This window comes from Nomascus leucogenys, chromosome 6 (assembly GCF_006542625.1).
Source record: "Nomascus leucogenys isolate Asia chromosome 6, Asia_NLE_v1, whole genome shotgun sequence".
NCBI lineage: Eukaryota > Metazoa > Chordata > Mammalia > Primates > Hylobatidae > Nomascus > Nomascus leucogenys.
The window spans coordinates 63,486,318-63,500,271 of record NC_044386.1 but is presented as its reverse complement, the minus strand read 5'-3'; positions in this window follow the sequence as shown (position 1 = coordinate 63,500,271).

Sequence of the window (13,954 nt, the reverse complement as noted above, 5' to 3'; positions counted from 1 at the left end):
CTCACCTCATCCTAACCTTGAAAAGTACGCAAAACAAGGTAAACACAGAAAGCAAAGACAGACTACACATCCTCTTTCCCCACTGCAGGTTTCTGAAACTGAGTGGGGCTGCGAGTTATGGGGCAGAGACAGGGAGAAGATCTAAACTGAATGAGAGGTTAAATATTTAACATTCCAGACACTGGCCTTCCAAGTTGTGTACTCTTTCTGCACATTGTGCTTACTCACAGCGGCTTCCTGTTTTTAGAAATACCTATTATACAGTATATATGTCGACCACACAGTACAGAGCTTAGGAGCTCTGGCTTATGGAAACAGAGGCCTGAACAAGTTACTTAACCTCTCTAAACCTCAGTTTCCTCGCATGCAGAAAAGAATAACAATAACAGTACTTGATAAGGTTATTGTGAAAAATGCATGTGATAAAACATGTGATGCAGTAAACAATTCATGCATTTAATTGATATTTATGGACTACATTAGTTTCCCAGGGCTGCTCTCACAGGTACCATAAGCTGGGTGGCTTAGAACAACAGCAATTTATTGTGTCATAGTTTTGGAGGTCAAAAGTCCAAAATCAAGGTATTGGCAGGGCCACGCTCCCTCTGAAAGTGATAGGGAAGGATGTGTTGACGCCTTTTTCCTAGCTCTTTACAATTTCTTGGCTTGGGGTGGCATAGCTCCCATCTTCACATGGCACCTTCCCTGTGTGTCTCTATCTTCACTTGGCCATCCTCTTATAAGGACACCAGTCACATTGGATTAGGAGCCCACCCTACTCCAGTATGCCTTCACCTTCACTAATTATATCTGCAACAACCCTATTTCCAAATGAGGTCACACTGTGAGGTACTAGGGATTAGTACCTCAATATATAAAATTCGGGGCTATGTAATTCAGCCCATAACACCTATTAGGCGTTAAACACTTCTAGTTACTGGCAGAACAGCAGTGAACAAACTGTACTTGGGGCATTTGTGTTCTAGTTGGGAAAGTCATACAGTAAACGCACACATAAATGAATAAGATAATTTCAGACATAGATAAGAACACTGAAGAAAGTAACATAATGGATTAGACCAGTGGTTCTGAAACTTTTTGGTCTCAGGATCCATTTACCTCTTGGACCCCAGGTTTGTGGCTATGTATAAAATGGTCAATATTTACCACTTTAGAAATATACCCCATTTTATTCGTTGCTTCAAATTTTAAAATTTGTGGTACGTGTTTAATGCTTCGCGTGGAAACACCAAGTTTAATACCAAAAAAGCTAAATAAATGTATGCTCATAAAAATCAAAAATTTAAGTGTGAACAGCTATAATTCAAAAAACATTTGTATACTGTTACAGAATGTTGGTTCCAGTGCTCACTCAAAAATCATGCTAGTCAAACCACACCTAGCTGAATACCTAAGCACTGTGTACATACTGGTAAGTAATTTATTGCCACTTACCTCTAAATTTGTAATTCTCAGGCTAGCTGCACCTTAGAATCACCTGGGCAGCTTAAACAAACTTGATGACTAGGCACCACCCCAAACCATTTAAATGTTTGGTCATGAGTTCTGCTGAGTATTAGTGTTACTTTTTTTATTTCATGATAGATATTTAAGCTACAATAGCTAGGAAGAATCGAAATCAAATGGACACAACTATTATACAGGTAGGTGACTCTAAGCCAGTATTGAGAACTACTGGTCTAGTTGAGATGAATATGAGCTCAGAGAGGCAGAGATTAGTAAAAATCAACCTCTCTCTCAAATATTTTAAGAGTCCTCAGCCTGACCTTGCTCTACTCCAGCTCCATTGAATCATTTGGATCCAACATAAATAGGATCAAGAATATGTACATTACATTAATTCCACCTGTATATAGATGGCCAAATAATTTCAATGCTGGAAGGAAAAGTTCAGCTCTTGCTACCTTGAAAAATGCCCAACAATCTGTCCTGCAAAAAGGTTGAAATGTCAAATTACCTTGCTTCCTACAAAAGTGAATTAGAGCGTGACCTCAAATGTTAATATATTCAGATCTTTCTTCTACCCTCAGAAGGTCAAGTATTCACAACAGCCATAAAATCTGCACTAATCTATCCTCTCAGGGTTTCTGAGTCTGTAGTAACAAATTATAAAACTAAAGAAAAAGAAATCGCTTATTGAAGGAAACTTATAGTCTAAGAAAAAGTAAGATTTTATGAAGATGCAGCTAACCAGAGAAAGATGTCATAATAACGGATTAATACCTAATTAATAAGTAATAATAGTTACATCAAGCTTTACAATTTATAAAACACTTTTGCACTTGTCACCTGATTCAATCCTTGTAATAGTTGTATTTGGTGACGATTACTTATATTTTCATTTTCTGTAAAGGGAAATAGAGATTATAAGAGTTTAAGTGACTCATCCAATGTTAATGGCATAGCTAAGACCCAAACTCGGGTCTTTTTCAGGAAATCTTGAGCCTTTCAACTGCCTTTTCCTATATGTGGGAAAGGGTCAGTGTTTCTTGAACATGTTTTCCTGTTAGATATTACTAGTAAAAACTTTCTTACCACACTAAGTAAATGCAAAAATCTATTTTAAATTTTATCAATACATTATACCACTTATGAATCAGAAAGATTTAATTCATTCACTGAAAGAATGTTTTTCACCAGAGATTACTGGGCATTTTCTATTCTTCATTATTATTAACAACAGTTAAAAACCAATAGTTACACAACAGAATCAGTTTGGGACAGAGTCCTTAAATACTAGATAGAATTCTTTTAAAACTTTTTTTTTGTCTCAATATTCTCTAAAGCAAGTCAAATACACTGTAATAACTCTGACAACTAACCAAATATACATGAATGCAATCATCTCCAGGAGGCAGTTCTAACTCAAGTAAAGAAACACAAGGCTAAAATAAAGAGCTCTCTAGCTTTTCACCTAAAAATCCAATTTAGCAAAGAACGTAGTAATGGTAACTCACATAAAAGGCAAAAGTTTGAGTAATAGTGATGAATATGAGACCCCGTCAATGTCTCATTTTAAATAACATCTGTGGCTCTTTGTAATCAATAAAAATAATAGTATGATTCTCTTTACTCTGTGTTACTGTGTAGAGGCTAAAGGAGAAATAGCTGTCAGCATAACAAGGTACCAGGGAGACCGTCCTCAGATTTTACAAAATCAAACAGCCAAAGCAAGGCTGGACGGAACAAGAGGCCAGGGGCCACAGAAAAACAGATGCCTTGGCATGAAGGCAGCCTATGAATGTGCGTTTCCCGGGATTTTGATAGCAGGAGTGTTTATCTTATTGAAAGCAGAGTCTAATTGAATAAAAGAGTTTTTTTAAATAGTGAGCCATTAATTAGGCGGCATGGGGTAAAGCACAGGCTTTAGTAATGTACAAGGCTTCTGGGAGCCACAGACTATGCTCATCAATTCTGTCAGAGTGCCAGAGGAATAAGAGAGCCGAATGTTTTGCCCCTTCTGGAAACCTACCTGATACATTTGGAAGTGGCTTCCTCATGCATTGCCTCTGTTCAAATCATCCCATAATTACTCTGGCACTGTAAGCTGCGAACTTGGCGGGCTCTGAGAGATATCAGATGTTTTTCTCATGCTTGCTGAACCTCTCTTAGACAAATTTTGCATTGTTTTTTGTGTCAGTTTTATCGTGGAACATCGTGTTGCCATCTGGGAAGAAAAACAACATGGCAGAGGAGCAGCTGGTGAATGGCAATGGCCAAATAAACATTGGCAGGCGCCTGCCATTAGGTGAGATAAGAGGGACGGGCAGCCGCCAACACCAACGAGCCCTCACCATTGGAACATCTCTCACTGTCTTCTTGTCTTGTCTTCATTCAAATTCACGGCAATTTTTTATTCTGAGGCTTAAGCTCTCCAAGTGTCAGGTGTCGGGCCTTCCCTCCTCTGTCCTGGAGGAAGAAGATAGATCTGTAAAGTCCTGGCTGATTGAATTTCTCTCCCTGGGCAGGACAATGGGCAAGGGGAAGCATCTGATACCTTAACAGAAGGACTCCCTTTTGGGATGAGAAGATACCAAACCTTTACCAAGCTTTCCAACCAATTTGTTGATCTTTTATTTTTCTCCCTCATACCTAACACCATCAGTATTCATGGATTTTAAACTCTTAAATCTTTTAAGGACTCCATGTGTTAAACACATAAAAATAATATAAACTTGCCATTGATAGCAGGGCAACAAGAGAAGGTAAATTACGTCAGATTAACAAAATTATACCCCATACCTTTTTGTTTCTAAGATATAATTTTTCCATCGTAACATTTCTAAAAGTGAGTTGCTCAGAATATATGTCTAAAAAAAAATTTGACAACATTCAGACAGCGGAATGAATTGTGACGTGCCAACAGTCCTTATTGCCTGCACGTGTGCAAACTAGTGAACATTTAAAGGTGAACATTTGCTCAACTACCTCTATTGCATTAATTCTATTGGTGGAGCCAACATAGTTGAGTTTTTAACTTAAGTTTGGATCCCAAGTTTAGGCTTAAAATATCAAAAAAGATTACACTGTGATATAGTATTAATTTCTTTAAATCGTTCAGTTTATAGAAATTTGCTTCATAATAGGCCATGTAATCAGAGACAATAAGAATTGCTGAATCAATCAAAATAATTCAAAACTTTCTATGTTAGTAGGCATTGGCATGATGAGTACATGTGTCCTGGAGACTGACCCTCGACGTAAAACATCTGTCTGACAAAGCCTTCCAACTGATTTTCAACATATAATTCAATTAAGGGGAAAATTCTCTCTCCCTGCCCCACTGCCTGTGTGTGCGTGTATGTGTGTGTGTGCGTGTGTGCGTGTGTGTGAATTTAACCAAAACAGAAATGGAAAAAAATGAAGTTACAAGCAAGAGGAGCAGTACTGTATACTACCATGTCATTTATAAAGGCCAGTGGCTGAGAACCTTTGAATGCTAAAGTGTAAAAAGCTTAAACACATATTTTGACTATGATCATTACAAAAATGACATCAAATTATATGCATTATTAGTTATTTTTTAAATGCACAAAACTGACGTACAGATAATAGATTGTTTCTTTCATGACCAAAAAAAATCATTGATGATGTTACAGGAATTATGCTAACTTTCAGAGTGGTTGAGAACCATCTAATTCATTCCTTTATTTTAAAAACTAAGAAACCTGGTCCTAAGATTCCACACCTCATTCAGGACAGAACTCATACAGAATTTATCAGCAAAGCAAGGGGACTTCTGAAAAAGGAGAATGTGAAATCATAAAATTGAATGCCTTGTCTCAGGGACAGGTCAAATTGGGACCAGGCAGTAACTCTCCTTAAACAACATTAGAACAAAAAAATCCCTGGAACTGAATCAATCCTCCTTTATACATCTATGATTAAACACAATCAAGACAATTGTTGGGGAAAATCTAAGAGAAACTAAATCATAAAGAAAACTTTTTAAAAGCCTTTTTAGATTCATTTCAACATTACTCATGAAAAAGTCAATCACTCTGAATGTTTCAATAAATTATAATTAATGTGCAGCAAACTTCTTACATCAATATTCTATTCATTCTTTTGACATCTGTCAGGTAAGTGCATGACAATGGTTCTTGCCTTGATTTGATCTCCAGTGAGATTAATCGTATTAGTCTCTTGTTATATTTTTAATTTAGAAAATTTGAGATTATAATCCATTAGTCTATGGTCCATAATCTCTCAATTTAATAAGGTTTTACCTATAGACCAGTCTTAATCAATATTTATAAGACCTTTTGTTCTAAAGTAGCAGGAAAATAGTTTCCAAAATAAACCCATAATTGTCACAAAGAAGCTACAAGCCTTTTCTTTTCTAAGCTCAAGCATTTAGTATGTATATAAACACCAGATATACTCTGTTGTGTAATGATGCCAAGAAAGGTGAGTCTTGGTCCCATTTTACTGATGAAGAAAGAAATTGAAGTCCAGAAATGGTACACAGCTTCCCCAAGGTCAAGCAGCTCAAAAACTTAGAGAATCTGACCCATAGGCCTGTGACTTTAACCACTGTGCTGTAATAGAAGGTGTTATATAATCACCAAATTAGCAGAATATAACTAGATGTTGTAACTTTTAAGTCAGTTACAGTAATCAGGTAGGCTTTCTGGAAGAGCTGGAAAATGATATAAGCTTGAGGGATAAATAAACTTGGTAAAGGTAGATGTTATCAAAGTAAATAAATAAATAAATACAACTGAAAAGAAACTAAAAATAAAAAGACAACAAGGAAGGGAAACTCAGAAGGGAATAGCTGAAATTTTGCAGAAGGCCTTCAGGAGAAAAAATTTGAGTTAGAATTAAATGCTGGCCAAGGCAGTGCAAATTAATTTGTAAACGATGGATGTCCCAGTTGGAAGGATTCCAGAGAGACACAGCAGTATGGGCAGGAAGTAGCCTCCCTGTGATGAGTAAGTCACCACCTTCCTGTGAAGGGTAATAGCCTCACCTCTCAGTGGGGCTCAGATGACAAAATGCAAGAAGGTGACAAAGCTAATATGATCATTGCATGATGAATTAGAACATATAATAACATGGAGATTTTTCACCCCCAAACATAACATCTTTTCACTTAATAAGATCAATGAAGAAAGAAGCATATCTTTTCACCATTGCAAATCACCCAGAGCAGCTTCGCCTCTGCAGTGTTGAGATGAGGTGATTTTGAGATAATTACAAGTTAGTCTTCTGATCAAGCAGAAAGTTCCTGTTAGCAACAACATTTCATAAAAATAGAATAAAATATAACCATTAAATAGTAAATGTCTTAGTCTGTTTGTGTAGCGATAACAAAATACCTAAGATTGGGCAATTTTCAAACAACAGAAATTTGTTTCTCACAGTTCTAGAGGCTACAAGTACAAAATCAAGGTGCTAGCCGGTTCAATGTCTGGTTATAATTGGGTCTCTGCCTCCAAGATGGTGTCTTGAATGCTGTATTCTCTGGAAGGGATGGTTGTTGTGTTTTCGCACGGCAGAAGAGATGGAAAGACAAAAAAAGGCCTAGCTGTTACAGTTCTCTTCAGCCCTTTTATCAGGCGCTTTTCCCATCCATGCAGTTGGCGCCATCGTGGCCTAAAGGCCCTGACTTTTAATACTGTTGCTTTGCGGATTAAGTTTCAACATGAATTGTGGAGGGACACAAACATTCAAACCATAACACCAAACATTCCAAGAGTTTAACAATAGGGCTATGTAAGTTAAAGTCCAGGCTTTGAAGGGCCCAGATTCAAGATTCTGAGGCGGGAAAATCTTGTCATATTAACCTCGGCAAAAAGGGCACATGGAGTTTGAAAAGATAAGCAAAGTATCCTGAGTAGAAATCAAATACGATTCTAACATTGCCTACTTTCAAATAGCCAGGCCTGGGATAAGGGGAAGCAGGTACTGGGGGTGTGAGTTCCTGCCAGTGAGTGCACATAGATGGGAACCCTGAAGCCTACAGGGTCTGTATAAATACGGAAGGCAATTTAATATGACCTCTAAATGGAGTGCTGGTATGCAATGTCAAGTGCATGAGACCCTCCAAGTGGGAATCCTTTTGGAAAGCAAGTGCTAGGAGCTAAGAAGTTCAACCTGACAATAAACTCCTTAAAAACATGACATGATATCTTCTTTATATTAAAATCCTTAGAGGCAAGCAGAATTCTCAGTACGTATTAAGAGTTCAATAAACATTTGATAAATAAACAGAGGCATGATGTCCCTTCTATGATGCTGTGAGCTGTAGTAGAGACAGAAGCGACCTTGCACAGGGATAAAATAGGATCACTTAGGAGATGTTATCTGAGAATCACAGGAGTCTCCTTCTTTCGCTGACCTCCAGAAGCGCTCATGGCAGGCTCAGATGTGATCACGAGAGGGTGATTTCTCAGCGTTAAGTATCACCCCTCTCCCTGCCAAATGGCCCTGGAAACGGCAAGTTCATGAAGTACTAATATCTAACTGATGTCATTCTCTGAAACATGAGTGGCATTGATAGCCTGATTTGGAGATGTCCAAAACAAGTAAAGAAAAAAAAAAAGAAAGAAAGAAAAGAAAAAGAAACGTGCTAAAGAAGAAGCTGCTCCCGTGGCAATTTGCCTTGAACTCCAAATGGAAAAGACCCCTCATCCTTTGAAACACCTACACACTGCCATACTTCAAAGCATTAGGCAATGTTTGGATTCTCTGCCCCTATGTCCCTCCTTTCTTTCTCTCTACTTCCTTTCAACTATTCAGTAACCTCAGTTCCAGGAAAGCCCATGTGTACAGGCAGTCTCCTCTGAGTAAAAACAGACCCACTGTGGTACATCAACCTCCCGGCACCAGGTCATTCTATGCCCTTTCATTCAAGCTACCTACCATGTACTTACCCTACCAAATATCAAAGTATATGAAACAGCTACAATAGCTACAATTCTATGGATCTGGATAAATACAGACAGAAAAAAAGGTCAATAGATGGCTTGGAAATAAACATTAGCATGTATTTTAAAAGATATATATATAGTAAATGTGATAACTTGAATTTGTTTCAGCAATAAGTGTTATTGAAATAAAACTATTTGGTTTTTAAATCCACTTAATTCCTAGTTTATTTAAAAAATTAAGTGAAAAAATCTAAATGTTAAAAAAGAAATAGAGAAAAATAAAAGCTAACTTTATCAATTCCCTGGCCTTTTAAACATTGAAGTTAGATAAGAAATTGCAAAAGAAAGCTAAATTTGACAACATATTACTTTAAGTCTTTATATAAGAAAACACCTTGAAATGACATTTTATAATAGACATCTAATTTATTTGGCAGCTGTGTCTTAATTTTCCTTAGGGCAAACAGTGTTCTCTCTTGGCTTAATTGTAAGTGTCTCCATTCCTCCAGTGGTGGACATTTGAGATCATTGTGACGAATCCCACATGCGACATCCCTATGCAGAATGACCATTTCAGAAATAAGCACATGAGCCATGCCTGAGACTCAGTTCAAGACGTTGTATTGAAACGCCTGGGAAAGAGAATCCTTTTTACACAGGGATGGCTGAGAAGGCCGAATTTCTGCCTGGTCATTTTGCTTCTAGATAGAAAAAAATGTCAATCCAGAGGAAATCCGAGTTGTGACAATGGACAGATTCTGAGCCTGAATGATGCTATTAAGTCCTTCAACTCAGCTCTCTGTAAAGGCAGTTCTCCAGAGCCTTCAGTGACGTGAGCCAATAAATTCTGATTTTTGTTAAGCTAGTTTGAAGTGGCTTTCTGTCTCCTGCAACTAAAAAATATTAAAATTCAAAATGAGAAAAAAAAGTAAACATTGCATAACAATGGTAATTTTCTGAATATATAAATTACTCATATAAATTGATAAGAACTTTGCCTCAAAAAGAAAATGAACAATTTAATAAATGGATAAAATAGCTAATTAAGAGAATTTAAAAATACACCATGTTAATAATCAAAGAAATTCAATTAAAGCATATCTTACCTAAACCATTTTTTACCTATGCAGTTTACCCAAAAAGTTGTAATAATTATCCAAAACAGAAGTGAAGTTGAGGAAAAACAAGCAACTCTCAAAAACTGTTTATAGGAATATAAATCTGTGCAAATATTTTTACAAAACTAAATTGGCCAATATATAGAGACACTTCAACATGCTAACACTTTGTTACTATCATCCTACATTTAGAAATCTATCCTGGCCAGGCGCGGTGGCTCACACCTGTAATCCCAGCACTTTGGGAGGCCAAGGCGGGCGGATCATGAGGTCAGCAGATTGAGACCATCCTGGCTAACATGGTGAAACTCCATCTCTACTAAAAAATACAGAAAAATTAGCCAGGTGTGGCAGCAGCCACCTGTAGTCCCAGCTACTGTGGAGGCTGAGGCAGGAGAATGGTGTGAACCCGGGAGGCGGAGCTTGCAGTGAGCGGAGATCGCACCACTGCACTCCAGCCTGGGCGAGAGTGAGACTCTGTCTCAAAAAAAAAAAAAAAAAAAAAAAAAAGAAAGAAAGAAAAGAAAAGAAAAGAAATCTATCCTAAGAAATTATCTGAATCAGAGAGAAAATATTACATATAAGAAATTTCAAAAATCATGTAATTAAAAATGACATTGACAAAAAGTTTTTTAATGCATAGTAAAATATTTTCATTATATCTCTAAATTATAAAGGCAATTTAAAAAACTTGTGTTTATAACTGTAACTGAAAAATTTGATAAACATGGGGAAAAATGAAAAAAGAGACACCAAGTGTTCACTGTAGCTATCACTGTGTTGTTGTGTATAGCATTCCTTTTCTTCTTACTACTTTCCTGAATTTTCCAAATTGCCTATAATAAGCATGATGGTGATAATCAATACGAATGTTTAAAATTCTTTCTAAAAAGTTACTTTCTCCTTTGTCTCATTTTCTCAGAAGTATATAGACTCTTTGAGGGTGCAGAATGTCACAGACTCAAAGGGTACACTAATTGGAAGGGATTTCGGAGGTGATGTGGATCAACATTTTCCCTAACACAGATATCACATTCACAGCTTCTGTGACAGGTAGTCATTCATTTTCTATTTGCAGACCTGCAGTGAGAGTGGGAGCGGCAAGGCTCAGAGCCCTTTCATATTCAAGAATGCTTCTGGCTCTAGGTGATGAAAAGTTCCTCCTGATATTGACTCAGCATCTTATGCTGAATTTTCTTATGTTGACTCTTCTCTGGGTAACTTTAAGTCATTGATCCTAGTTCTTCTCTCTGGAGCAATAGAGATCATGTTGTAGGAAGATCTCGGCTTATCATCAGTTAGATCACAGTTTGAATCTCCGCTGCACCACTGTATGTATGATGCTGTTGGACAGCAACTCTGAACCTCTGCTTCCTCACTTGTAAAATGGAGACAGTGATACCCATCTGTCAGAGAAGTAAAAGAGATTCCATGTATAATGTGCCTCTCGTAGTATACAGCAGAAGTTTATTGACTGTTAATTATCTGTCTTTCTATCCTGAGGGCTAGGCATGTTGCCCAAAATACATAAATCCAACATTTTTGTTGAGTGGATGGTTTTTCAAACAGCTGTGAATCCAAATAAGCAAACATTAATCTACCAGTGTTTTCCCCATCCTATCTTTGAGAATGCTATGAAAGAATATGAGGTGATCTATGAAATTTAGGATACATTATATTTCAATGTTACCTTGCATTACCAGACAAGGAAGAGATATGACTAGTCCAGCTACTGTTCTTCTTGAACTCATGTGTTGCTCTCAGTAATCATACTCCCCTCGTAACCACTCATGGTTTTATTTACTTACCAGTCTAGTCAAGAATTATGCTTAGAATAGACATCAAGATCACTAGGATAGAGTTTTCAAAATCCTTTTCCTTTCCTTTTATTTTTCTTAATTTGATATTTTGGCAGGTTCTGTGTGAATTTCAATAAACTTTCAAGAAAAAAAGGGATGCAACTAAAAAATAAGCTCTTCATGATAAGCAAAAGGTAATCAAATTTTTGTGGATTTCTTCGCACTCAGGATATAATATATTAGGGCCTGAAGATATGAACTTGCTTAAAACACATTGGTGCTCTCTGCTTGGCCCTAGTACTTGTGATTTGAGTCCATCTTTAGGTTTTCAGTTCTACTCTTTGCAGGAGAGAGATAAGGCACTCAGAGCCAATAGGAGCAAACTGTGACTTTTGTTTTGTGTTAACTGTTGATACTGCATCTGCCACACATGGACAGTGGCTCTCGCCTCCACTCCTTTTAGGATTTCTGGTAAGCGATCTCTCCTCTGGGCCAGGAATTTTTCCCAAATGGTTTATATTGGTTTCTGCCCATTTATCTTTGCTTATCTGACTCTGATTTCATTCTTTTAGGATAGGAACAGCTACAGTGATTTCATTTAATCTTCTCCTCCCTTTGTTTTTCCTCTGGATTCAAGCTAGATATAAAGTGGGAATTTTCCTGTTTTCCCAGAGCTGCATTTAAGATCAAAGTTGAAGACTAAAATATGCTAAGAACCCCCTCCATATTCTAATATATCAAACATCCCTAAAGAGTTTACTAAGAAGTTTGGCTTTTAAGAAAAGCCTTACTACCAACCACTGCCATCTCTCCATGGACAATATAAGAAGAGAACTTAGAGAGTAGTGAGGAGGATCACCTTTATAAAGAGAAACTATTACATGAGAGAAAAGGATAGTAGGTGATCATGCTACCTAAAATCAAAGGAAGAAAGCTTCAAGAGAATTCATTTTAATAATAAGAGGTGACTACATAAAGGCAAGATGGGCAATTCATTTTTCAGTTGGCAATCTGTTTGGCCAGCATACCTGGGCTACCTGAGCCAAAGGAAAGAGGATTAGAGAGCATGGTGAGGTTGAGAGAAGAGGCAGCAATGAAGCTCTGTGGCCCCATCATTTAACACTGCCTGAATAGATGACTTTCCTGAGAGTCGGTAGACACTAATAAATGTTGTTGAATTCTGACTGTCTTCTCAGACTTTACCAAGGGAACTGACCATCAGAAAAAGGGTCTTGGTGTTGTGGTGTGCAACTTCTGGAGGGATTAAGGGAGTGGCAAAGATATAGCAAATTTCTCATATTGGGAACTATGTACTAGGAAAGGAGGAATTTTGAAGACCCTCAGAAGAACCCATTTATGCAAGGACCAGCAACTGCATGCCTGCCACACAGAGGGAACTCATGATGACCTTGAGCCAAACAAGCAAGGACAACTAACCAAGTAGAGAACTCAACCTCATTACAAGAAGTTAAGTAGGGAGGCATTTGCCGTTGTCCCTCTTCTACATTGCCTGAACATGATTTTGAGAATTAAAAACAAAAAACAAAAAACAAACCTCCTGGCCATAAGATGGAGGAAAGAGAAGTCAATTATTTACATAATAAAAGGGAAAAAAGAACGTTGAATTTAATTTAAAAATTTTGAAATGACAACACTAGAGTATTCTAATAACTGAAAGTGACTGGAACCTTCTGCAATCTTCCAACATTTTATTATTTTATAGACTAGAGGTAGCACAACTGCTAAGTGAATAGTCTGTGATTTCACCCACAAGGATCTGGGAAATAAGCACAAACAAAATAGTCAAGGGCTTAAAATATAGCTGTGGGAAGTTTACTGCAGCTAAATAGAGAAAAAAACAGTTGATCTCAGGGGAAGCAAGTACATGGTAATGTAGGATGCAATAGAAAGCAGTGGCAAAGTAATTCACCACTACTGTTTGTCTCATCCAGTCATGCTGAGCAAAGGCAGCTGCAATGAGGGAATGGTCCTCTTTACTCCAGCATCTGGGGAATTCTGGGATTTTCAGCACAAAGACGCATCAGTTGAAGGGCAAAGTGACAGGGGATTCAGGGAGATTCACTGGCTAATGGACAGGGGAATAAATTCTCCCCAGAACATTCCCCATTCCAACCACTGGAAATGGAGTTGCCCTTCAGATAATCTGTATGCCTGTTTCTTTTTTCCATTTTCAATTTATAATAACAATAACGACCTAGGCATAGGACATTTCCTGGGCTTTAATGACTGTCTGAGGTTAATGGCCCTCAACTACACCTCAGGCCATCAACCCCTCCCAGCTGGTCATTAATCTCCAGGAAATATCCTGTTCCAGGGTCATTATTGTTTCAATATCAACTATACCTTAAAAGCTTTATGGATTCTGCAAATACAGATCTCTCACCAATAGAGGTTATAGAACCTGTTGAGAATTCTGAAATTATCTTGAGTTTGACCTCTCAGACACATTTTCTTCAAAACTAAAATTGGCCCAAGAAAGCACTCAACTTTGTTTTTGTTTATCTACTTACATTTTCTAAGGGAAGAGATCTGCTAGATATTACAAAAAACTCAAGCAAAATTCATGACAATTGGTGGGGGGAAGGTCTACTTTAAAGGGAAGCACCTTCTATCCTGA